The following is a 25,817-nucleotide window of genomic DNA, read 5'->3' on the forward strand; positions in this document are numbered from 1 at the left end:
CGGTTCGCCGGCGAACGGTTCCAGGCGAACTTTGGGGGTTCGCGTTCGCCTGCATCAGGCGAACTTTTGCGGAAGTTCGATTCGCCCCATAAAGCTGTATTGAGCAAAATTTTTCGCCTCCATTTTACTGTCAGCAGACATGTTATTGTGAAACACACTGCTTAAGACCCCACCCACCCTCCCTTCAAGCTAGGTCCTTTTACACCATTTGACTCAGTTGTCTGCCTACACTAATTAGTTATGGGACAGCTGCTACACACTCTGCTAGGGAGATTTTAATTGGCCTCCTCCCTCCTCCCTCCTACCGGAGGGAGGAGGGTCTCTTCTGCCAGGGAATTATACTATTTTAAAAACCAGTATACATCATACCATAGCCGGGAATCGAACCCAGATCTCACTGTGTGGTGGGCACGTCACCCTAAGCACTGTACCACTACAGTAGTAAGTGAAGCTTGCCTAAAATTTAACATTTATGCTCAACGCAATAGAACCATTAGGTTGCTTAAAGGAGAACTGTAGTGAGAGGTATATGGAGGCTGCCATATTGATTTCCTTTTAAGCTATACCAGTTGCCTGGCAGCCCTGCTGATCTATTTGGCTGCAGTAGTGTGAATCACACCAGAAACAAGCATGCAGCTAATCTTGTCAGATCTTACAAAAATGTCAAACACCAGATCATACCATAGCTGGGAATCGAACCCAGATCTCACTGTGTGGTGGGCACATCACCCTAAGCACTGTACCACTACAGAAGTAAGTGAAGCTTGCCTAAAATTTAACATTTATGCTCAATGCAATAGAACCATTAGGTTGCTTAAAGGAGAACTGTAGTGAGAGGTATATGGAGGCTGCCATATTGATTTCCATTTAAGCTATACCAGTTGCCTGGCAGCCCTGCTGATCTATTTGGCTGCAGTAATAATAATCCAAACATTTGTATAGCGCTTTTCTCCTGTCAGACTCAAAGCGCTCAAGAGCTGAAGCCACAGGGACGCGCTCAAGAGGCCACCCTGCAGTGTTAGGGAGTCTTGCCTTGAACTCCTTACTGAATAGGTACTTGACCTAGCCAGGATTCAAACCCTGGTCTCCCATGTCAAAGGCAGAGCCCTTAACCAGTACACTATCCAGCCACTGTAGTGTGAATCACACCAGAAACAAGCATGCAGCTAATCTTGTCAGATCTTACAAAAATGTCAAACACCAGATCTGCTGCATGCTTGTTCAGGGTCTAGGGCTAAAAGTATTGGAGGCAGAGGATCTGCAGGATAGCCAGGTAACTGGTATTGCTTAACCACTTGCCGACCGCACGCTTATACCGTGCGTCGGCAAAGTGGCAGCTGCAGGACCAGCGACGCAGTATTGTGTCGCCAGCTGCAGGCTGATTAATCAGGAAGCAGCCGCTCGTGCGAGCGGCTGCTTCCTGTCAATTCACGGCGGGGGGCTCCGTGAATAGCCTGCGGGCCGCCGATGGCGGCTCGCAGGCTAAATGTAAACACAAGCGGAAATAATCCGCTTTGTTTACATTGTACGTCGCTGCTGCGCAGCAGCGACGTAAGGCAGATCGGCGATCCCCGGCCAATCAGCGGCCGGGGATCGCCGCCATGTGACAGGAGACAGCCTGTCACTGGCTGCACAGGACGGATAGCGTCCTGTGCAGCCCGGATCTCCAGGGGGGGCCAGGTAGGAGAGGGAGGGGGAGGATTTCGCCGCGGAGGGGGGCTTTGAGGTGCCCCCCGCAACACCCGGCAGGCAGGAGCGATCAGACCCCCCCAGCACATCATCCCCCTAGTGGGGAAAAAAGGGGGGCGATCTGGTCGCTCTGCCTGCACGCTGATCTGTGCTGGGGGCTGCAGAGCCCACCCAGCACAGATCAGCTAAGACAGCGCTGGTCCTTAAGGGGGGGTAAAGGGTGGGTCCTCAAGTGGTTAAAAGGAAATCAATATGGTAGCCTCCATATACCTTTCACTACAGTTCTCCTTTAAGCAATCTAATGGTTCTATTGCATTGAGCAAAAATGTTAAATTTTAGGCAAGCTTCACTTACTTCTGTAGTGGTACAGTGCTTAGGGTGACGTGCCCACCACACAGTGAGATCTGGGTTCGATTCCCAGCTATGGTATGATCTGGTGTTTGACATTTTTGTAAGATCTGACAAGATTAGCTGCATGCTTGTTTCTGGTGTGATTCACACTACTGCAGCCAAATAGATCAGCAGGGCTGCCAGGCAACTGGTATAGCTTAAAAGGAATTCAATATGGCAGCCTCCATATACCTCTCACTACAGTTCTCCTTTAAGCAACCTAATGGTTCTATTGCATTGAGCATAAATGTTAAATTTTAGGCAAGCTTCACTTACTTCTGTAGTGGTACAGTGCTTAGGGTGACGTGCCCACCACACAGTGAGCTCTGGGTTCGATTCCCAGCTATGGTATGATGTATACTCATGTATGTATCCCCAGCTATGGTATGATGTATACTCATGTATGTATTCCCAGCTATGGTATGATGTATACTGGTTTTTAAAATAGTATAATTCCCTGGCAGAAGAGACCCTCCTCCCTCCGGGAGGAGGGAGGAGGGAGGAGGGAATAGGTAATAGGTAATAGGTAGAAGGGTAGAAGGAGGATAAAATCTCCCTAGCAGAGTGTGTAGCAGCTGTCCCATAACTAATTAGTGTGGGTAGGCAAATGGTATAAAGGACCTTGCTTGGAGGAGGGAGGGTGGGTCCTCCAGCAATGATGTGTATTTCACTCAATTAGGTGTGGCTCCAGGTATTAGAGCTTTTGAAACATGTTTTCTATCATTTTTCCAGCTGATAGAATGTTTTAAAACTTTGAAAGTTCGCCTCCCCATTGAAGTCTATTGCGGTTCGCGAACTTTTTCGCGAACCGAACCTTTTGCGGAAGTTCGCGAACAGGGTTCGCGAACCTAAAATCGGAGGTTCGGCCCAACTCTACTGGCAGACTCAAAGTGCCAGAGCTGCAGCCACTAGGGTGTGCGCTGTAGGCAGTTAGGTAGGTGTTAGGTAGTCTTGCCCAAGGTCTCCTCACTGAATAGTTGCAGGCTTACGGAAGTGGAAGAGCCAAATTCGCAGGTCTCCTGTGTCAGAGGCAGAGCCCTTAACCAGTACACTATCCAGCCACTTTGAACTTTAATTTGGTGGGGCAGATACAGTACTTCCCACTGGATTTTAACACATTTGTGTTGTTACAATTACGGCACAAGCTGTGGGCACAAGTAGGGAGTGGGCACAAGCTGTGGGTATAAGTAGAAACAATTGTTTCTAGGCAAGTTTGAGTAGAAGTCTATAAAAAATACGAGTGGCCACTGTGAGGGTTTAATGCCATGAAGCAGATCCCTATACACATATGTAAGACAATCCTGCTTGGAAATATTACCTGTGCTCCCTGTTGCAATTCACCAGTGTGAAAATTACTGTGTCACACCAAATACAAACAACCATGAGGAAGAATCCTTTAATTTCAAACTGCTGTACTGTCCTCGGGCTTTAAAATATCATAGCTGTGTAAGAAATCCTTAAGAGAATTGTGGGAAATTCATCTTCCCCTCTGTGAATTACATGTGTGTCATTTTTTTTCTTCTTCTGTCATTACTGAAATAAGATGGCACTAAATCTATTCTCTGTGGAGTTTGTATGAACACAAGCCCAGGATAGGTTAATTAACTGAATTTATTTGGCAACCATATTCATGGTCCCTTGGGTTCACATTCTTCTTTTTAAAAAAAATCCCATTTTATGTCTGGGATAATGAAGTTGTTTACCCATGCAACAAAGTTTATAACTTGCTTCAGAAATGTATCTTTCCTTATCTTGAAACGAGGTTTGCAATAAGGCCTCGTTCACATCTGCTGCGCTGAAAAACGTGTGAAAGCGCATGGTAAAAAACGCATGCGCTTTTGTGCGCTTTAGTGCGCGTTTCTGTGCGTTGCGCTGCACTTCTTTAAAACACGTTTTGCTTACTGTAGCAGCAGCAGTTGTCAATAAAACTTTGTTTTTGTATGTAAATGTATTTTTTTCTTCAATTAGGGGTAAAAAAACGCATGCGCTTCTATGTGCTTGTACGCGCTTCTGTGCGCTAAAAAAGCGCACCCATTCACTTGCATTGATGTGCGCTTTACAGCTCAGCGCACAGAAATGCATGCAACACTACGTTTTTGTAACGCTGCTCAGTGCAGCGCATAGATGTGAACCAGCTACATTTAGTTAAGGGGAAAATCAATACCTTGCTGATCGCACAGGGCAGTGCGCTGTGAAAAGTGCACAGAAACGGCCCTGATGTGAACGAGGCCTAAGTAAAGGTTACATGCCAGTGTTTTCTTCTATATTTATGAACTGAGTTTGAAATATAAGGAGGTCAGTTCAGATGACTACTGAACCGATATTATGCAGTTGGCCAGTGTACACAAGTCATTCAGAAGATATTGTTCCAGAACATTCGCATAGGTTGTATGAAACGTCGCAAAAATACACCGCCAAATACAGTATGTGCCCACCAAGTTCTATACAAGTCAAGCAGTAGGAATGAATCAAGTTGTGACTAAGGTGGAAGTTAACCAGTGAGGGTGGTAATAAAGATGTAAGGATAGCAAAGATAAACTGAGAGGAGGGGAGATAATAGTGGCTTGGAAATGTGACAGTGCAGATGGGCAGGACAGGTGAGCAAGGGGTTGGCCATGGTGGAATAGTTGGGATGAAAAGCTCATGAAAAAATAATTCAAGGTTAGGTGCTGGTGGGATTATTAACATGTGTTGGGGAAGCAGTCTTTGAATGCTGGAGGGTGTTATGTTGGGCAAGAGAAAGTAGGGGTGGGTATGTTATGAGGGTGTCAATTGGACAGAGAAGAAGGACTTTATTATGTTGAGGGTAGGGTTATATTAGAGGGGGGTTGCTAGGATAGGAGAATAGTATATTACACTGTGGGCGATTTCCAGTAGCCTAGCTTAGGAAATCTGGGCCCCACTGTGAGTTTTACATTGGGCTACCTCAAGCAATCTCTATATGTAACAATTGATAAGGAGCACCAAAATCTGCCTAGGACAGCTGCATTGTCAGTCTTGCCGGCCAGTGTTAGAAGTGGCCGGCTACTGCAGCCAATGCACAAAAAGCTTCTAAGGAACAGTTAATTACCAGACTTTGATAATGCGACCTGACCAGAGTTGGTCGGACAAGTCCTGAAAAAAGAGGAACATTAGTAGAAAGTTCATCTGAGGCGCCTGCAATACCCCAGACTGCACAAACCGCCCCGGTGAAAATGTTTTTGTAGGGCAGCGAATACCGGCAACACATGAGGCTGCATTAACTAACTGGAGAGCCCACACACAGGTGCACTGCTAGGAGGGGCTTCCTCTTTTACTTTCCTGTCAGAGTGAGAGGGACACAAGGAGTAGTGGAGTCAGGAATCAGGATTGACGGGCAACATGTAGAGGTGAGAGGACATCGGGGTGGCTTGAGAAGCATGGGGTATTGCAGCAGACATCTGCTGCAGCCGCAACTTCCCTCCTTTCTTTGGGACTTGGCTGGCCAGGTCATGTTCTGGCCAGCCAAAGTCTGAAAGGAACAAGCTTTTCTTGTATTGGGTGCAGTAGCCCGGTCACTTCTAACATGGGCAGACCAGATCTTGAAATGGCTAACTTCGAGATCTGGCCTTAAAATATACAAGTTAATATACTCAGTGACCAGTTTTTGTCTGTATCTGATGCATAACGACATAACAAAAGTCATTATGCTAATTACATTCCCATCTCCCTTCACATGAGCAAATTTAGTGTATGAAGAGATCGCTGTGCTTGTCTCTTCCTCTTCTCTCACTCTAAGCTCTATGACCTTTCCAGGTTTCTCTTGAGTCTTGGGAAGACAGATGTCATGAGAATATGATCACATTTCCATCTTATTAATTATAGTTCACATGTATATATGTCTATTTATATACTGATGCATAGTTTCTTTCTTAGTTTTCCACTTAGCTAAACTCATCACGTATAAATGTTGGTGCATTTGTATTAAGCATGCGTTATGCATTTCCTTAAAAGGCAAGGCATAATTAATCTTCTGTGTAATCTAAATACTTTGGAGGTGTGACTAATCTTTTCTTTTCTTATAAAAAGTATCCACTAGCTGTGTATGAATGCTTTATCTAGACTAGAAATTGAATGTATAGACATATTAAGTCATTGTTCTTGTAAATATATGATACTAGCGGACCCGCGGCGTAGCATACACCGCATAAGAGGGTAGCAGGCAGGAAGGTTGTATTGAGCACAGCGGACTCACCTCTTTGGCACAGCGGCGAGGAGGGGGGTCGGACCCCCCCTCCCTCACTTGGGTCCCCCATCTGCGCTCGCCCTTCAGCTTAAGCTCAGCAGCAGCCGCTGCCACTATTAGTAAGAGGCAGCAGGCAGGGATGACTCACCTCTTCCACAATCCAGCGTGTAGCGTTCCACTGTCGTCACTTCCTGCAATGCCGCCCACTGTATTGCAAGTGGACAGCATTGCAGGAAGTAACGACAGTGGAACACACGCTGGAACGCGGAAGAGGTGAGACATCCCCGCCCACTGCATCTTACTAATAGCGGCGGCTGCTGCTAAACTTAAGCTAGAGGTGGAGCGCAGATGGGGGACCCAGGTAAGGGAGGGGTGGTCCGACCCCCCTCCCCGCCACCGTGCCCAATACCCCTTCCTGCCCACTACCCCCTCCAGCTGGGCGGCATGTGTAGGACCACCCCTGGGGGCAGGGCGCTACTTCTTCTTCTTGCTTGGACCGGCCCCTTCTTCTTGCTTGGACTGGCCCTGGGGGCAGGGCGCTACTTCTTCTTCTTGCTTGAAGGTTGAGGCACTTAGCCTATTATATATATAGATCAGTAATTTTGATAAATGCATAAGCTGCTCTTCCTCCATGAAAAAAACGTTTGTGTATTGCAAAGAAAATACTCAGAAAAAATGACACATTAGCTTGGGGTGAAGTCTGCTAGTCACAGTGAGAAGAGCTGCCAGAATAGCTTTCTTGAGACATTTAACCTCCTTGACGGTAACCCTGAGCTAGGGTCGAGGCGGAAAACTGCAGCTCAGAACGGTAATCCCGACCTCTACTCGGGGTAGCCACCGGAGGCTCTATGCAGAGTATAGCGTGCAGTGGGAGCGTTTCTACATACCTCCCAGGAATCCCGATGTCGGACGCCATTCTTCTTCCCTCCTCCGGGCTCTGCTTCCTTCTGGTGAGATCGCCGGCTCTCGTCATGACGACAGCCGGAAATCTCACTTTAGAGTTGCAACGCCGCCTGGAGGATGGAGGCATAACTGCAGTGCGGGAGCCAGGGAGGTGAGTGATTACGGAGGCTGTGCAGATCTCCATGGCAGCATGATTTTTTCCCGGTTTTAGGGTCTGAAAGGGTGCAAAAAAATTGGACTGCTTTTAGACCCTAAAATCCGGAAAGAATCATACCGCCAAGGGGGTTAAACCTCTGCTTCTAATAATATGGAGGGCATCTCCAAACAAGAAAAGACAAGACACACAACACTTTTCTACTAGTGGATTCAAACCACCAGAGCTGTAGCCACTAGGGTATGCTCTACAGGAAGTAGTAGTGTTAGGAAGTCTTGCCCAGGACTCCCACTGAATGGGTGTTGGCTTACTGAACAGGAAGAGCCAAGATTCAAACCCAGATCTCCTGAATCAGTGGCAGAGCTCTTAACCAGTAAACTATCCGAGCCCTACAGTCTCCGTTCTACTTGCCAGAGTTTCGGCCCTAGATAAGTGGGAAAACAGTTAAGCTTGTACTTTGTTTAGGAAACTTCAATACTCCATGAGTTCTGCTTTACATGGTAGCCCAGAACTTGATTCCTGAACCAACCTACCTGGTTAAACTGGAAGTACTTTTAACATTTACTCCCATTCCCTATTGGTATTTATCATGACAGGTGTATTTAACCACTTGCCGACCGCACGCTTATACCGTGCGTTGGCAAAGTGGCAGCTGCAGGACCAGCGACGCAGTATTGCGTCGCCAGCTGCAGGCTGATTAATCAGGAAGCAGCCGCTCGTGCGAGCGGCTGCTTCCTGTCAATTCACGGCGGGGGGCTCCGTGAATAGCCTGCGGGCCGCCGATGGCGGCTCGCAGGCTAAATGTAAACACAAGCGGGAATAATCCGCTTTGTTTACATTGTACGGCGCTGCTGCGCAGCAGCGCCGTAAGGCAGATCGGCGATCCCCGGCCAATCAGCGGCCGGGGATCGCCGCCATGTGACAGGAGACAGCCTGTCACTGGCTGCACAGGACGGATAGCGTCCTGTGCAGCCCGGATCTCCAGGGGGGGGCAGGTAGGAGAGAGAGGGGGAGGATTTCGCCGCAGAGGGGGGCTTTGAGGTGCCCCCCCCCCGCAACACCCGGCAGGCAGGAGCGATCAGACCCCCCCTGCACATCATCCCCCTAGTGGGGAAAAAAGGGGGGCGATCTGGTCGCTCTGCCTGCACGCTGATCTGTGCTGGGGGCTGCAGAGCCCACCCAGCACAGATCAGCTAAAACAGCGCTGGTCCTTAAGGGGGGGTAAAGGGTGGGTCCTCAAGTGGTTAAGTTCCTTAAAAAAAATAAAAATAAAAATAATAAGGTATCTTTTTCTTTATGTTTTTAGGCAAGTTACCAGTTATGCTGGGAGCTGATAAGGAAGGGAAGAAGGCAGGTTCTCGGGGGAGATGCACACGCCTAATGTAGCAGTACCCAGGACAGCTCACAGTGGTACTTACATACTCCCCTCCTGGATCCTTTTTTTCTTATAAAAGATAAGAATGCCCAGAGTCACACAGTGTCACAGGAAGACAAACACTTGTGGCGGTGTACACTCCCACAGCGAATAAGCATATTTAGAAGGGAGGGGCTGGAAGAAGGTGCTGGATAACAATTGACACATGCCAACCAGCATATGGAGGTACACTCCACCAGACAGCAGACATAAAAATTATGACATATGAAAAGTAAAATAATACTTTTATTCCTTTACTAGCTGATGGCCCGGCATCGCCTGGGTATGTTTTTAGCTGGTGTTGGCTCTGCCCACTTTTTCTAACCCTAACACACAATTACTCATTGACCGAGTTTGTGAGCTTTGCGGTCTTTGGTATCAATCATTTGCATTGAAATGAAACAAATCTGATTGCCTGTGGCTCCACCCCCTTTTTCTGAATTTGAACCCCGGTCACCCAATGACCAACTGTACCAGGTTTGAGGCTTGTGCCATTAACAGTGCAAGAATTGCAGCAATTAAATATTCCCGTTGAAAATCAATAGGTGAATTTTGATTGGATGTTTTAGGCTCCACCCACTTTTCTGAATATTAATCCCAGTCACCCAGTGATCAACTGTGCAAAGTTTGAGAACCCTGCCATTAGCAGTGTAAGAATGGCTGCAGTTTACTTTTTCCAAGTGAAATTTGTATTTGTCTCTGCCCACTTTTTGGTTATGGTCATAAAAAGTACCCTATATGTTATTCCAGGTAATGTACTATGTGTGTACCAAATTTCATTCAAAACCATTCCGCCATTGTTGCGTGATTGAGTAACAAACATCCAAACTTCGAAACATTCGCATTTATCATATTAGTGAGATTTTCATTAGAGAACAAACATTTATCACGTTTTATGTGCTTGATATAATATGTTTTTTTATTTAGCCAAAAGTGGAAGAAAATGAATCAATACACTGCAAAGTCAGAAGTTAAAAATAGAAGCAAAATCAAGAAATGATTGATATTCACCATGTAATTTGTTCATGTTGTTTGGTTCACAAGCAGCCTGCACGTAATCATCTTTAATACTGTCAGACATAAACAAAACTAGACAGCAGTAACTGCCATTAATTATAACGACACCCACTAACATTTCGATAGGCTTAAAAGGTTTTTTTTGTTTTTATAGATGTACAGATGCACAGAGGGAGATGCTGGTTGCTTGAAAGTTGGAAATAGCTGTTATTTCCCACAATGCAACAAGGCTCACAGACAGGAAACTGTCAGGACCTAGGTCCTGACATCACACTGTATCAGCCATACAGACCCCCCTGATGATCTATTTGAGAAAAGATAAAGATTTCTCATGGCAAAGGGGGTATCAGCTACTGATTGGGATGAAGTTCAATCTTTGGTTACAGTTCCTCTTTAACTCACAGAGCATGGACCTCAGTATATTCTAGACCAGAGGTGCCCACACTTTTTCAGCTTGTGAACTACTTTAAAAAAAATAGCTAGTCAAAAAACTTATGTACAATTTTAGGAGCACACTTGTATATACAGAATGGAAAAAATGTAGTGGGGTCGGGATCTACAATGAAGTCCTTCGCGATCTACCAGTAGATCATGATTTACCTAATGGGCACCCCTGTTCTAGACTCTAGAATGATTCAGGGTAGGAACACACTAGGCAAAAATGCTAACGTTGTAGAAAACGCATATGCAGCAAAATGCAAATTGGCACGTACTCCCTTATGTGTTCCCACCCTCATGGGGATCTCCAATACTTTGAAAGGGATCACTTTTAGGTTTCTTCCAAGCACTTAATGCGCTCCTCTTGAACTTTCATAAATGGGTTCCTTTCAAACCTGGGGGAACTTTTGCTGGGGTATGTTTAAATTTAGTGAAACGTATGGTGCCCATACACAGTACAATAACGTTCAATTTTCCCGTTTATTCGACTAAAATGATTGAAACTAATGAAAGTCAAAAATAATCTTTTTTTCGATCAAGAAAAATGAAGAATTATCCCATTTTCAATAAAAATCTGATTGTACATGTTGGAAAAACCTTGATATTCAAACAAAATGTATGGGTACCATTAGACTGCTGTGGGTGTGGATATCTTCTTGGTTGTGCAAGGTTATTTTAGGTGATAGGTTTGTTGTACCTGCCCACATAATTGAACCCAGTTCTAAGTGATTACTGCGGAAACTCTGATAGCAGTATAGGTGCCCCCCAACATTGCAACAATAGCGGTCAGTGTTGTGTTATTGTTATTATTATTGATCTATACATCTTCTGTGGGGCTGTACATACTAGGAAAAAACATGGGTGCATAAACATACATATATTGGTTTGGTACACAATACAAAGTTTGTTGACAAGATAAATTTCAGAGTGACTAATACAACAAAAGGGAGGGAAGGCTTCCCTTAAGAACCTATGGTGTAAAGGAAAAGGGAGTAAACAAGAGGTTAATGATCCACCACAATGGATTCAAAGGAAATTCCTGCACCCGGGAGCCCCTCCTCTTTCCATAGAACTTAAAAGCCCATTTGCGTGGCTGCATCCTGTCAGAATCTGAAGCCGTGCAGCCGCGGCAGTCAGATTTTGCTGCCATAGTAGCATCAGGGAAAAAAGGGGAGAGGCAGAAGGGGAGGCATGACTAAAGGGGAGAGTAGCAAAGGAGGAGACAGGTCTCCTCCCCTCCAGGCTGTGAGACTAACACAAATTCTCCTCCTCTCCAGGCTGCCTGTGAGACTAACACACAGTCTCCTCCCCTCCAGGCTGCCTGTGAGCCATGTGTCTACTCCCCGCCAGGCAAGTGCATAGCAATGTGGGCAAATAGCTTCCAAAATGTTTACTCAAAATGATCTCTGTGGTTCTTTTTGTGTGACAATAATTTAAAGTGCATATGTAGCTTAAAAGTAGGACCCTTCTGCATTGGCCTGCCTCACACTTTCTCACATAAAATACACTTACAAATGATTTTTTTTGTAGCCATGTAGCCTGGCTAAATGGCTTCTCTCTTATCCATATGCTATTGCAGCCCATTTCAAATCAGTGGTGTAACTGTGAGATTTAGTTGATCCCTGGAAAATGATTTGATGCATGACCTGTCTGCTGTGTGGATTAAATAAAGTCTGTAGAGTAAACCACTATGGGGCATCACACAGTGGGATAAATATCAAATGTACATGAGAAAACAAGGAAAGCCCCTAAGAAAGGACCTACCCAAAACAATATACAGTAAGAATAATACAAATGGAAATTCAGTTATGCTATTAGGCTGAGCAACATTAACACAAATATAATTAAAACATCAATATGTGTAACTCATTGTAGCCTATGCCAGCTCCCCAAAAATATGTTCAGCTATCCCAAGTGTGTGAGAGTACTCGGAAATTAACCTGTAAGAGGTCCGGATCTACAGGACAAAAATGATTAAGATAAAAACTATGCCCCCCCCCCCCCCCATATAAAAATATGCCAGTGTACAACATCTCATCTGGTGTCTCACAAAAGTGAGTACACCTCATGTTTTTTTTAAATATTTTATTATATCTTTTCATGGGGTACCACTGAAGATATGACAATTTGACATGAAGTTAAGTAGTCAGTGTACAGCTTGTATAACAACACAGAGCCATTAGTGTATAAACCTCTGGCAACAAAAATGAGTACACCCCTAAGTGAAGTTTGTCAAAATTTCACCCGATTAGACCTCTCCCTCCACAGGGTCATGTTACTTGTTAGCATAGTCCGATTTGTACATTTTACCACCCAAGACCCACTGTCACCAACCCCCCTGCCCACTGCCCCATCCTGTGCTCCCTCCATCCCATCCTGTTCTCCCCTGTCCTGTGTGCTCCCCCATCCTGTGTGCTTCCCCACTTCCTGTGCCCCACCCCTGTGGATGCAGAGTGGCACCAGGCTGGGTCTTTGATAGAAGTGGTTTAATTGTGAGGCAGTTTAACTTCCTGAGTGCGCCAGCCTGCTGCCACGCCCCTTACTTCCTGGTCCCCTAGGCCATGCCCTTTGTGGCCTTGTCTCAAATCCTGCCATGCTTGTTAGTCTTAGGTGTGAATGGGGAGCAGATATGCTAGATTTGGTGTTATTGATCTCCAGCTAGTGCGATCTCCCCTGTAATCACGTAAACCACCAGATCACTGGGAGATGACGTAAGGATACAGGAGGGAGCGCACCGGGCATCAAGGTGGGCAATGTAAGTTTTCCTCCTGGCTAGCTGCACTCATTTCATGTTTACATTCCATTTTTATTCAGATGTTAGGGCTCTAGTGCATAGTTTAGCATCTGTATTAAATACAAGGTGTGTATATGCCTCTAGGATGCTCTGCACACCTCTGTTGGTAAAAACAAGTATCAGTAGCACCGCTTTAGTGAAAAGTAGCTCTTTAATTAAACATGCAATAAAAATCACATGTCAAGAATAGGCTGAAGGCAACTACAGCCCGCTGTTTCAAAGCGACATGATTCTTCTTCAAGTTGCAAGCTCATTCACATATTTTTGATCTCAGTTGGCAATGAGTTCTAATCAGCTATAGCACGCTGGTCTCCATTTTCAGAGCTGGGTCCAACATTTTTGCACCTCTGTTGGTAGTCATTTCAGATGCACTGCCATCTCTCCCCCATTGTCTAAAAAATGTGTAAACCATTTTATGGCCTCATCACAGCAGAAGGGTCCAGTATGGAACACTCTGCATGCAAACTGTTTGTGGAAGCATCCTCCATAAATGTTTATTTGGGGCATCTGTTTTGAATGCAAGATATGTATCCTGCCTATAGGCTCTGCACACCTATGCTGTTAGTGATTCAGATGCAGCCTGTCTTGGGAAGCACTGCCACCTCTCTCTGCTGTCATTGGAATGGGACTGGAGATGACCGTTAAAATCTGCTTTCTAAAGCTTGGCATGTATTTAGATGAGATTTAGGTTCCTGAAACGAATTTTGGAATTGTATGAATGCTTATTTACAGTTCAGTTTTATTTTAACATGCCTTTACTAATCACCACTGTCTAGAGGGCACATATCTGTTGTTCCATTCCATAGATGACGATACACTAAGGGACAGAACATGGTAAATATATAAAGTGTAGTTCAGTCTTGAGTTTTGATATATGTTTATAAAGCAAACTTTGCAACTATACAGTTAAAATCAGCTTTGAATACATAAATGCAAACATGCCGTTTTACTGAAAAAAATATGCTTCCACCGAGGCTAGTGCTTGTGCTTAATTGCTTATCTTCTGCTGTCCCTGCAGGAATCAGCCATGCCTCACCGCCTTCTCTTTTGCGCGTGAGAAGCTGGCTTACAAGAAAGCACCAAGCACTCATTCACATATCCCATTGCTATGCTAGTCATTCTTGCAAGACTATAGAAACAGCAGTATTGCCAGGAATAATTGACTTGTGACCCATGAACAATGGCGAAGTTCACGTAAATGAGAGATACAGCAAAATATTGGAAAAGAGTTTGTGTATAGATATTAAGAGCCCCTACATAGCCTTATATTTTACTAATATCTTCAAACTCCCTTTAAAAATGAAGCACAGTAGACAGACTCATTTATATTGCGCTTTTCTCCTGGTGCTCTCAAAGCGTTTAGGGCTTTAATTATTAAAGGCACGCTCCATGGATGACCAGGTTCCTTAGGGAGCTTTGCCCAAAGACTCCTTACTGCTTTACAGACTGGCTTGAGTCAGGATTTGAATCTTGGTCAAGGGCTCAAATCCTACCTCAAAGGCAACAGCCTTCCAGTACACTATGCAGCTGACCCTTTAAAGTGAACCTGTAACTTTGATTACAATAAAAAAAATCAGATACTTATCTCGGGAGGAGGAGGAAGCCTCTGGATCCTAAGGGGGCTTCTCCTGTCCCCTTCAAAAGCCCCGATCCAGCGCTGGCACCCCTGGAGAAACAGTAACAATTCTAGTGGCTGGTGTGCACAGGCAAAGTTGCGGTTTTCTGCTCAGGCTAGCCAAGCCTGATCGGGCCCACTCTGCTTCGAAGGCGCCAGGCGTCTACACCTGTGCAGTATAGGGATGCTCATTCGGATTCCGCGGAAATGCAATTTCCGAAATTCCGATCGGAAATTGCATTTCCGCATCGGAATGCGGAAATCGGTAATGTAAGTGCCGTAGGCGGATTTCCGCCGGAAATCGCGGAAATTTCCGCCGGAAATCGCGGAAATTCCACCCGACTTTAACATCGATTTTCTCAAAAACTATAAGGTCTTTTTGAAAACTTTTTTTTGCATCTTGTTCACAAGATTCGGTTTAATAAACCCTGAAAATTTGGTGTTTCTAGGACTTAAGGGGGCTTTGTTATTAACCATTAAAGTCAGTGGATTTTTACTGTAATGTAAAATGCAGAAAATCTGCATCTGCCTATTTTCTGCATTTTATATTACAGTAAAAATCCGCCGACTTTAGTAGTTAATAGCAAAGCCACCGTAAGTCCTAGAAACACCAAATTTTTAGGGTTTATTAAACAGAATCTTCTGAACAAGATGCAAAAAAAAGTTTTCAAAAAGACCTTATAGTTCTTGAGAAAATCGATGTTAAAGTCGGGCGGAATTTCCGCGATTTCCGGCGGAAATTCCGCATTGGAATGCGGAAATTGGTAGCGGAAGGCGGAATCGGTAATCGGTACATGACGGAATGCGGATTTACCGCGGAATCGGAAATTGGCATTCCGACCATCCCTAGTGCAGTAGAGCGAACTCAATCATGGTTAAGCTATTTCCGCCAGAGCCCAAGGGAAAGCAGCTGCGAGCACTGCTGACAAGCCCTTGTTGGCGGACTTTCGGGGGTCCTAGCGCTGGATACAAAGGCTTTCCCCTCCCAAGGTAAGTACCCTCCAGGGGCACTTTTTCCCTTCAGGTACACTTTAAGAGTTAAAAAAAAATCTCCTCAATGAGTTTTCCCAAGCTGCACTTTCTAAGAGGTATCAATGAGCTGTGCAGTTTTACACCTCTCCTAAACAGCTGGCATTCAATCGCTCTCCCATGGGGGTCAATGGAAGGGGGTGCGGTGGCCTGCTGGCAAAAGAAGTAAAGACAGTACAGTTCATGGAGACTGTAACAGGAGCCATGCCTCCATTGGGGGACAACAGGAATCAGCAGTGGTCATTTGATTGCCATTTTTTTCTTAGACAATTGTTTTAAATACTTAAACTTCTATGACTACAGGGAGTGGAATGCATGCTTTAAAGAGAACCCGAGGTGGGTTTGAAGAATATTATCTGCATACAGAGGCTGGATCTGCCTATACAGCGCAGCCTCTGTTGCTATCCCAAACCCCCCTAAGGTCCCTCTGCACTCTGCAATCCCTCATACATCACAGCCACGCTGCTGACAAACAGCTTGTCAGAGCTGGCTGTGTTTATCTCTATAGTGTCAGTCTGCTACTCTCCCCGCCTCCTGCAGAACTTCAGTCCCCGCCTGCATCCCTTCCCTCCCTGCTGATTGGAGGGAAGGGACGGGGGCAGGGACTGGAGCTATGCAGGAGGCGGGGGAGCAGCTGAGACTGACACTACAGATGTAAACACAGCCTCACAGCACGGCTGTGATTTATGAGGGATTGCAGAGTGCAGGGGGATCTTAGTGGGGTTTGGGATAGCAACAGAGGCTGGGCTGTATAGGCAGATTCAGCCTCTGTATGCAGAGAACATTCTTTAAACACACCTCGGGTTCTCTTTAATAAGGCTGAATTGGAGATTTAACGGAGTTTAAAATCTAAAAGGAAAGCAAAGTGTGATAGATGAGATGCAAATGTTTCCGAGTTGATGCAGAAATCTGCAATTTTTGTATGCAACTTTATGCAGCTTGAAAATAGACCAATCGAATCCCACCTTTACTTCCTTTAACCACTTCAGGACCTCAGGCTTATACCCCCACAGTGACCAGGCCATTTTTCACAATACAGGGCTGTGCAGCTTGGTCGGGTTGCTGCACAGCCCTACAACTTAGCACACAACTGGATCTTGCTACCTTTTATTGTCCTTAATAGGACACTCTGTTGGAGGTCTATGATCGCTGCTGCAATTTAATTAACGGGAGGCTTTTCCCTCCCTCCTTCCTCCCTCTCCCTCCCTCCCCCCCCCCCCGTGCCATCCTAAATCGCCATAGGACGGTGATCGACACTCATCCCCACATCTCATAGGCATCAGCCAGAAGGGCTTCATTCCCCAGCCAATCTGGGTGACAGCCGAGTGTCTGCCGTACAGCACTGCAGGAGATCACAGCGCTGTACAAATGTAAACAAAGGGGATTTCTTTCCCCCTTCAGCAGAAAAGATCCTGTTAGCTGTGATTGTGGCTAGCAGGCTGATCATGGAGCAGAGCTCCGTGAACTGGCAGGGAACGATCGAGCATGCGCGCACGCGTTCCCTGCTAAACTGCAGCTCCAGGACTTGATGCCAATCAGCGTTAGGCGGTCCTGGAGCTGCCGCGGTCATGCCCATCGGCGTGACGCAGTTGTTAGATAGTTAAAGGGAACCTAAACTGAATTGAAAAAAAAGTTTCACTTACCTGGGGCTTCAACCAGCCCCCTGCAGCCACCCTGTGTCCGCACCATCCTGGAAAAATCCTCCAGTCCCCCGCAGCAGCTGAGTTTCATTTTCGGTGCCTGAAGGTAGACTTCGAACACAACGCCCTGGCCTACCTGCAGCTCTTCTTCACTGATGTGGTCATTGAAAAAATAGTGGAGGAGACTAACTGCTATGCCACCCAACAACTAGTTCTCCACAAGGGCGCTTTTCCAGGAACAGGAAATGGGAGCCGGTCGCTTGGCATAAAGTCATACAAGCTATGTGAGTCGGCAACCGTTTACATCAGGAACACTATACTGTATATCGGCAAAGGCACCAAGTTCAACCCCAGGTTCAGCGACTACGGAGTGGTGACATCCTCTGTATTGTCTCTGGTTGAGCCTTTACTGGACAAAGGCTATTTTGCGACCACTGGTAATTTCTACAGCTCCCCTGAACTTTTTAAGTTCCTCATAACGCATAAGACTGATGTCTAGTGCACCGCTAGGCCTAACAGGCGGGAAATGCCATCAGCATCATTTGCCATGCAGAAGCTGAAAACTTGGGATCATAGTTGCTTGGCAAAAGGGGAAAATGCTGGCTCTCCGTTTGCATGACAAAAAGGATGAGCACAGTGCATGACACCTGTCACCACCAGGACAAGAGGAGGTAAAGAAATCCAAAAGCCTCAGGTTGTGGAGGACTACAGCAGCACCAAGGGTATTGTGGACAGAGCCGACCAGGCGATTATTTTTTACCCCGCAGTAAGGAAGCAGCAAAAAAAAGTTCTACAAAAATATTTCTTGCCATTTCCTGGATCAAAGCTTGTGGAACGCCTACATGATCCTTCACAAGCAGCGAAGTGACAGGCCAGTAACACACGCTGAATTCATCTGGAAGAGTGCATCTGCCTGAAATACCAGACTGCAGTAGTGCAAGAGTTGGGTGCCATGCCTGCTATGTAGTGATTTCAGAGCGCCTCACTGGCCGTCACTTCATCACATACTTTCCACCAACTCCCCCAAAAAATTAACCAACCAGGACATGTGCTGTATGCTGCTCAAAGACTAACGAGAAGGGGGAAAAAGTCAGAAAAGAATCACGATTCTACTGCCCCGATTATGATGTTGCCCTCTGTGCCGTTCCTCGTTTTAAAATCTACCATATGCAGGAGGTACATTAGGTGCATATATGTACATACTGCATAATCTGCTGCCTTGTTTGTAAAGTTTTGTTTTCTTTTCAGTTTATTGATAAATTGAATTATTTCAACAGTTTTGTTTTCCAGTCTTTTATTTATATGCAGAATGTCTACCAGGCCTTTATTCTGACATATTTGCGTGAGTTAAGACTTCAGAATTGGAGGCCTAAAATTCTTGAAAAAAATGTACCACTTTTAGACCTAAAATCCAGCCAGAAATGCACCATCAGGGAGGTTAATTGAGGTATTTACCACACAAGTCAATCATTTACCTCATTGGCCGTTAATTTTACTTTTCAGCGCAGTAACAGTCTTAGTGAACCGACGTTTGGCAGGTGGTAGCAGCTTTAATGAATTATTCGCTAAGGCTTTGTACACATTATAATTTGCCTGCACTATTGCAAGCGCTGAGTGATTTATTGAGTTTTTTTTAAAAGCACTTTTCCCTGTGCTTTGCCTTTAGAAAAGCGCTTTTGTCAGCGCTTTTCTAAGCACTTTTGCTGAGCGACTACGATTTTTTACTTCCTGATATTAGCCAGGAAGTGAACTCTTTGACCCGGAAATTAATAAATAAAAGCGCTCAAGAAATCACAATACAAAGCACTTTTTCAAGCGCTTTGCGATTTCCCTATACCTTCCATTGAGCCAAAGCGCTCAGAAAATGGTACATGTAGCGTGTTTGCGATTTTAATAAAATTAAAATGAGGACATGAGAACAGTCTCATAGGAAATCATTGCACAATCACTTTTAGGGTGATTTCTAAAATCGCCAGCACATAAAAAAACCAGACACGCTCATAATGTTAACAAGCCCTAAAAGTGCCCACACACCATACAATTAAAAAATCAAATTTTTAACCAATTTGATATTTTCGATCGGTTAAAAAATTGAGAGCTTTTCTTTGTTTTTTATTGATAAATCTGATCGAATTTCCTGTTTTTTTCAATTTTTCTGAGATTGGACATGTTGGAAATTTCAGACCAACTTTATCAAGTATTGTATGGTGTGTGATGGATTGTCAATTACTTGATGTACAGTTCCAATCAATTTTTTTCTGAGCTTTCAATTATTTTATTCATGATTGGGGAAAAATTGAACATAGGTGTGTGGTACATTGGTCAGATTTTTGAATAGTTATAATCAGTCAGAAAAATTGATTGCTATTCTTGAATTGAACAGATATTTAAAAAAAATTGTATGGTGTGTGGCTACCTTAACCCCCTTGGCGGTATGATTCTTTCTGGATTTTAGGGTCTAAAAGCGTGCAATTTTTTTTGCATGCTTTTGGACCCTAAAACCTGGAAAAAGTGAAATTGCCGGCTGTTGTCATGACAACAGACGGCAATCTCACAGGGGGAAGCAGAGCCTCAGAGGAGAGGAAGAAGAATGGCGGCCCATACGGGAATCCCCGTATGGGCCTCCAGCGGCTACCCAAGTGCAGGTCGGAGTTACCGCTCTGAGCTGCGGATTTCCGCCCCAACCGTAGCTCTGGGTTACCGCCAAGGAGGTTAAGGCTTTACTGCCCGCCAAACATCAATTCGCTAAGGCTGTTATCGCACTGAAACATTTAAATTACCAACTAGTGAGGATTGATGTTTGGCAGGATGTTCAGTGAAATCAGCTGTTTTTGCATGACTGCATGCAGTAATGCGTAGTAAATTGAGGCCCTTCTATCCGGATTCACAATTCCTTTGTACCTTTAAGGTGCCCATAGATTTAAACATCCCTCCTAGGGCTTGATTCACAAAGCGGTGCTAACCTACTTAGCACGTCTAAAGTCTTTAGACGCGCTAACCAGGGTGCTAAGTAGGTTAGCACCAGATTTCTCAATCAGATCGCGCACAAAGTTTTGTGCGCAAAGTTTTGCGCGCGCAAAGTCCTAAAGGCTTCAATGGGCACTTCACGTGGAGCGCCCTGCGCTCTGTGCAGTGCGCGCGTAAAGTTTTACGCGCGAAAAGCTCGTTTAGACGTGCTAAGGGGGTTTTCACAGGCGTGCTAACAGTTAGCACCGCTTTGTGAATCAAGCCCCTAGTGTTTTAGGTCTCCCCCGTGCCCCATGCAGATATACTTTACCTGTCATGTCGTCTGCTAGTGTCTGCTGCTGTGTCCGTCATATGTCTGCATTTTGGCCCCACGTGACTACAGGCAAATAGCACGTAGGGGCACGTATGTAACGTTACACACATGCTTGACGAGCTATAACGCCAGCAACCACGTGGGGGCACAAATGTGAAACTATGAGGACGGCGGAACCATGGACAGTGGCAGGTAAAGTATAACCGCATGGGGCACTGGCGGCTACATAAAGCATTAGGGGACCGGCGTGCGGTGTGACAGTATCACAAGGCCGATTCCCGCAAGATTTCATGCTGAAATTGAACAGCAATCGGCCTGTGGCTTATGATGGCCAACAGCTCTCTCTCTGATCAGATTCAGTTAGATGTATGGGTACATCGTTCACTTAAATCCATCTTCCACTAATCTATTACCCCAAACATACCTAATCAATCAACCAATGTTTTATTTATTTTCAGCAGTTTGAATCTGATCTTATATTGAGATGTACAAAGTGGTAGACCAAGGAAGCAATTAGTATCTCTTAAAGTGGTCTAACACCCAGCATTTCAACTTTGCTTTAAAAGATTGCTTACAGCTTATAAACTATTATGCCAGATTTTTTTTTTTAGCAGAAATTCACTGAATGGATTAAACATGACATTTTAGTGCTGCATTTAGCTAGAAATCCTCCTCCGTGCTTGCTTGTTTAGTTACAAATGTATCTATCTACAATGTAACAAACAAACACTGCTCTGAGAGAACAAAGAGGGCTTCCCCGGCAGGCTTTTCAAAGGTCTATTTGTATTCCAAATAAAGATACATTTGTAACTAAAGATAAGAACGGATGCGGATTCCTAGTTAAATCCAACACTAAAATGTCATGTTTAACCCATTCAGTGAATTTCTGCTTGAAAAAAAAAATCTGGCATAATAGTTTGTAAGCTGTAAGCAATCTTTTAAAGCAAAGTTGTAATGCTGGGTGTTAAACCGCTTTAAAGAGAAACTCCGACCAAAAATTGAACTTTATCCCAATCAGTAGCCGATACCCCCTTTTACATGAGAAATCTATTCCTTTTCACAAACAGACCTTTAGGGGGCACTTTATGACTGATATTGTGGTGATACCCCTCCCACAAGAAACCCCTCCCACAAGAAAAGTTCAAACTTTTGGCAGTTTCCTGTCTGGGAACCTTGTTGCATTGTAGGAAATAGCTGTTTACAGCTGTTTCCAACTGCCAAAAACCATGCAGCAGCTACATCACCTGCCAACAGTAAAATGTTCACTGGCGTTCCTCTTTAACAATAATAATTATAAAATGTTCCTGTTATTAATGTTTTCCCTGTTCAATAAGTGTATAGGCAGATTACGTTTTTTTTCTTCCTTCAGGATTCCTTCAAATCTGATATGAGAGTTACTGAATCCTTCCACACACTGCACATAACATTTCAATACATTTCAGCATTATAATGGCAAGCCTAAATTATAATGCACCTCTATGCGAACTTGAGTCAGACTATAACACATTTCTCACTGATAACCAACTATAAGTTATAACACTCATAGTGAAGGGAATAGATTAAACAAGTCAGATGAGATGGTAACTGTACACCATGAAGAGACTGTCTCATTTAACAATACAAAAAATAAACTTACATTTTTAGCCTTTAAACATAAAATACAACTAAGGGATCTAGGAAAGTTGTATTAAAAGTGACCCACTCGCCATACAATATTTTAAATTCATTTTAAATTCAAGAATTACTATCATTTGTTCTGATTGATTGTAGCATATAAAAAATCTGACCAATCTATCACACAAGAAACAAGAAGGTAGACAATCGAGAGCCCCCATTCGTGTATTATTGATAATACAATGTATATATGGTATGTAGTGAATAATACTCACAAGTATGGGTTGCCAAGACCAGGCAACCACTCAAAAAGCAAGAGGGGAGATTAGGCCTGTCCCCACTCAGGCTAAGAAGTCGCTCTCCGTAGAACAAGAAAGAAGGGTGGTCACACCCATCCACCAGGTGGATAATTATCACTTATGGCCCATACTCACGAGGGACTTTTGTCGCCTCAACACGCGGCGCGCGCGTGTTGCGGCGACAGGTCGCTCGTGAGTATGGGCCATCGCGCGCGCGCACCCCGAACTGTCGCCCGTCGCTCATGTCGCCATGCGATTGAAAGTTTCAATCGCATGGCGACAGTTGCCACCGCACCTCCCCCGCAACTGTCGCTAGTCCGCGTGAGTACGCGGACTAGCGACAGCAACCTCCATTGTGGTAAATGGAGCTTCCGGCGGGGGGAGGAGGAACGTCGGCGACAGCTTCCGTCTCGCCGCTGGTCCCTCTTCCGCGTGTGTACGCGGAGGGACCTGGCGAGGAGCTGTCGCCGGCCTGTCGCCCACACGCTCACGTGTGCTGGCGACAGGCCACTTCTGCAGCCCGTGAGTACGGGCCATTAGACAATACACTACAGAGGCGCCAACAGAGTAAAAGTATCAAGTTGTGCACGGTAGTGAGGCGCTTCAGTAGCGTGCACAACTTCAAAGTTGCTCTTTGTGTATTTTTGCCTGAGGAAGCGGGCTTGAGACCCGTGAAACGCGTTGCAAACTGTTTTTGGAGTAACAATAAATACCGTTTTTCTTGATCTTATACAATAGTTGTGTTTTTGTCGGGGAGGCAAGTCCACCCTTGCCCCTCATTTTATACCTTTTTAACTTGATACTTTTATTCTATGGGCGCCTCTGTATTGTATTGTCTAAGTATCACACATGTATGTTCAAGTATTCCCCAAGTATGAAAAAAAGAAAAGATTGAAACAATTGCTTGTGTGTCAACATTAATAAATTGACAATCTACCCTACACCATTCAATTTTCATAAAAATTGATCAGAAAAATCCAACACTCCCAATCAACTGACGTTGAAAAACATGGGAAACCCAATCGAATTTCTCACTTGTATGAAAGAAAAAAGCTTTCATTTTTTGGGCCAACTGATCATTTTTATCGAATTGCCATAAAATTGGATCATTTTATCATATTGCGAGTAGCCACCTTTAAAGGGACATCAGAGCACCTCTCATGGGTATGCCTTTAACCTCTTGAGGATCGCGGTGTTAAACCCCCCTAGTGACCAGGCCAATTTTTGTTAACTGGGCCACTGCAGCTTTAAGGCCAAGCTGCAGGGCCGTACAGCACACAAGTGATCCCCCCCCCCTCTTTTTCCCCACCAACAGAGCTTCCTGTTGGTGGGGTCTGATCATCCCCTCCAGTGTTTATTTTTTTAAATAAATATTATTATTTTTATTATTTTTTAAATAAAAATGTGTATTTTTTTTCTTTTTGAATACCCCGCCCACCCTCCCCCTGCTGGCCAATTATTGTGATCGGCTGTCATAGGCTTCAGCACTCTGGAGGGAACAGCCATGTCACATGGCTGTCCTCAGTACAGCGTTGCCATAGATCGCAGCACTGTACTGCCCTAATAGACGGCATTTAGATGCAGGGATACTAAAGGCAGGGCGGAGCTCCGCCCCCCAAGCAGGAGATGCGTGTGCAGCGTATGCGCGATCTCCTGCTAGCCCCATAGAAGACCATTCACGCCAATGGGCGTGGAGCGGTCCTGGGGCTGCCGCACTGCTCACGCCAAATGGCGTGGAGCAGTCAGCAAGTAGTTAAGCTAGACGAAGTCGTGCTATGACCCCTCTGGAGGAGCTTCTTGCAATGGCCATGCGTGTCACTTCCTCTTCCTGCTTCATTCAGTGATACACTTCTCAAACAGAGAAGACAGGAGTGACCCGGAAGTTATAACATAGCCAAGATGGCAGCCGCGATTTTTAAATTGAAATCGATCAAAAATGATGTGGTGTAGAACAGCGATTCAGGCATCAAATTAAATATGAGAGCAAAAGCTACAGAAGTGCTTGGAGTTCCTTTAGGAGTAGGACTATAGATTAAATTGTTTATCTCACCGGGATATTGTCATGTCATATCATGTTTTTACTTCTAGCACTATAGCCCAGGAAATTCGATATCTGGTATTTATTTAACACTTTTGTATTCTATACTATATATTATCAGTTTTGAGTTAAAATACTTAAAAGTGACTGCTGAATTTTTAATTTTGTTATTTGGTTTACTATTCCCTTTTAATTATTTTCAGCTCACATAAACCACTGAAATTTGACATATTTTGCTGGGAATTATACCACAACTTGCGTGCAAAGCATCATGTAATTAAGCTATGCTTTCTGACAATTTACCAGTTAACTCATATATTTTTTCCCCACACAGAAATAGGAGAGTTTTTTTTAGTTAATATAATTGTACATCTTTTTTTTAGCATTACCTACATAAGCTGATTATGCCTTCATATATGTTGTCATCAGAGCACTTTCTATAATGTGTGTGTTTATCGAAACAAACAGTTCTCACGATTAATGCCTTAATCTCAGTGGAATCTCTAATCAAGATCCATGGTTATCACAGTGAGAAAATATATCAAGCAAGCACCATTATACTCAAATATCAAATCCTTTTGATGCAGAGACATCCTGCGACCATGGTAACCAGTTGCTAAGCATTCGTTTTTCCAAACCATAACAGACACAGGTTATAGAAAACAAAGAGCTACAGAAAAATATGGTGGCACATCATTGCAATGCTAAGCTCAAGCAAACAAAAGAACAGACAAAATTACATATAAATATAGCCTTCAAATGTAGATCCACTAAAGGTCATAAAGTAGTGCTCTTTAAAATGTGGGTTCAAAGTGTCAGTTAAAGAACCTGGAAAATTAATATTTCATAGAGTCCCCAAAGATGTAAAAGGTAGTGGTTCATAATAGTGAGATCATTCACCAAGGACTTTATCTGCATCAGTACAAAAATATATTAATGCCAGAATGTTTAATCACGTTTACAATATTTGAAAAAATCTTGCTTTTTTGTACACTTTTCAGATTGTGAAAGCCATCCTGGCTCTGCTGCAGCTTTCCTGCATGCACTTGGATCTGTGTGCGCAGCAATGCCAGGCAGGCTTTATGTCTGTAGTTGGAGTCTCGCGTATGTTGCATAATGTTGCATACTGTTGATGGTGCCATAGACTGCTGCTACAGCCATTGGGCTCTGGCCCCTTTCCCCCCAAACACCTCCTACAATACTACCCTCTTCTGGTACCCCCTGCCAGGATGTTGAAGTGCAGCTCCAGAGGACCCCGTACTATATTGCTGCAACACTTGGTCTGCTCTGAGACTCACC

At 44.5% G+C, this 25,817-nt stretch overlaps 1 protein-coding gene across 1 annotated transcript in view; it reads right to left on the bottom strand.

Annotated features, from left to right (window-relative positions):
• The window catches only part of GSG1L (GSG1 like), a 148,983-nt gene extending 124,052 nt beyond the window's left edge, over positions 1-24,931 (bottom strand). The window contains exon 1 of the mRNA XM_068246825.1: positions 24,912-24,931. The gene's annotated coding sequence lies outside the window, so the exon portion shown is untranslated. The remainder of the gene's footprint in view (positions 1-24,911) is intronic.
• Positions 24,932-25,817: the final 886 nt, after the last annotated feature.

Source organism: Hyperolius riggenbachi, chromosome 7, assembly GCF_040937935.1.
Source record: "Hyperolius riggenbachi isolate aHypRig1 chromosome 7, aHypRig1.pri, whole genome shotgun sequence".
Classification (NCBI taxonomy): domain Eukaryota; kingdom Metazoa; phylum Chordata; class Amphibia; order Anura; family Hyperoliidae; genus Hyperolius; species Hyperolius riggenbachi.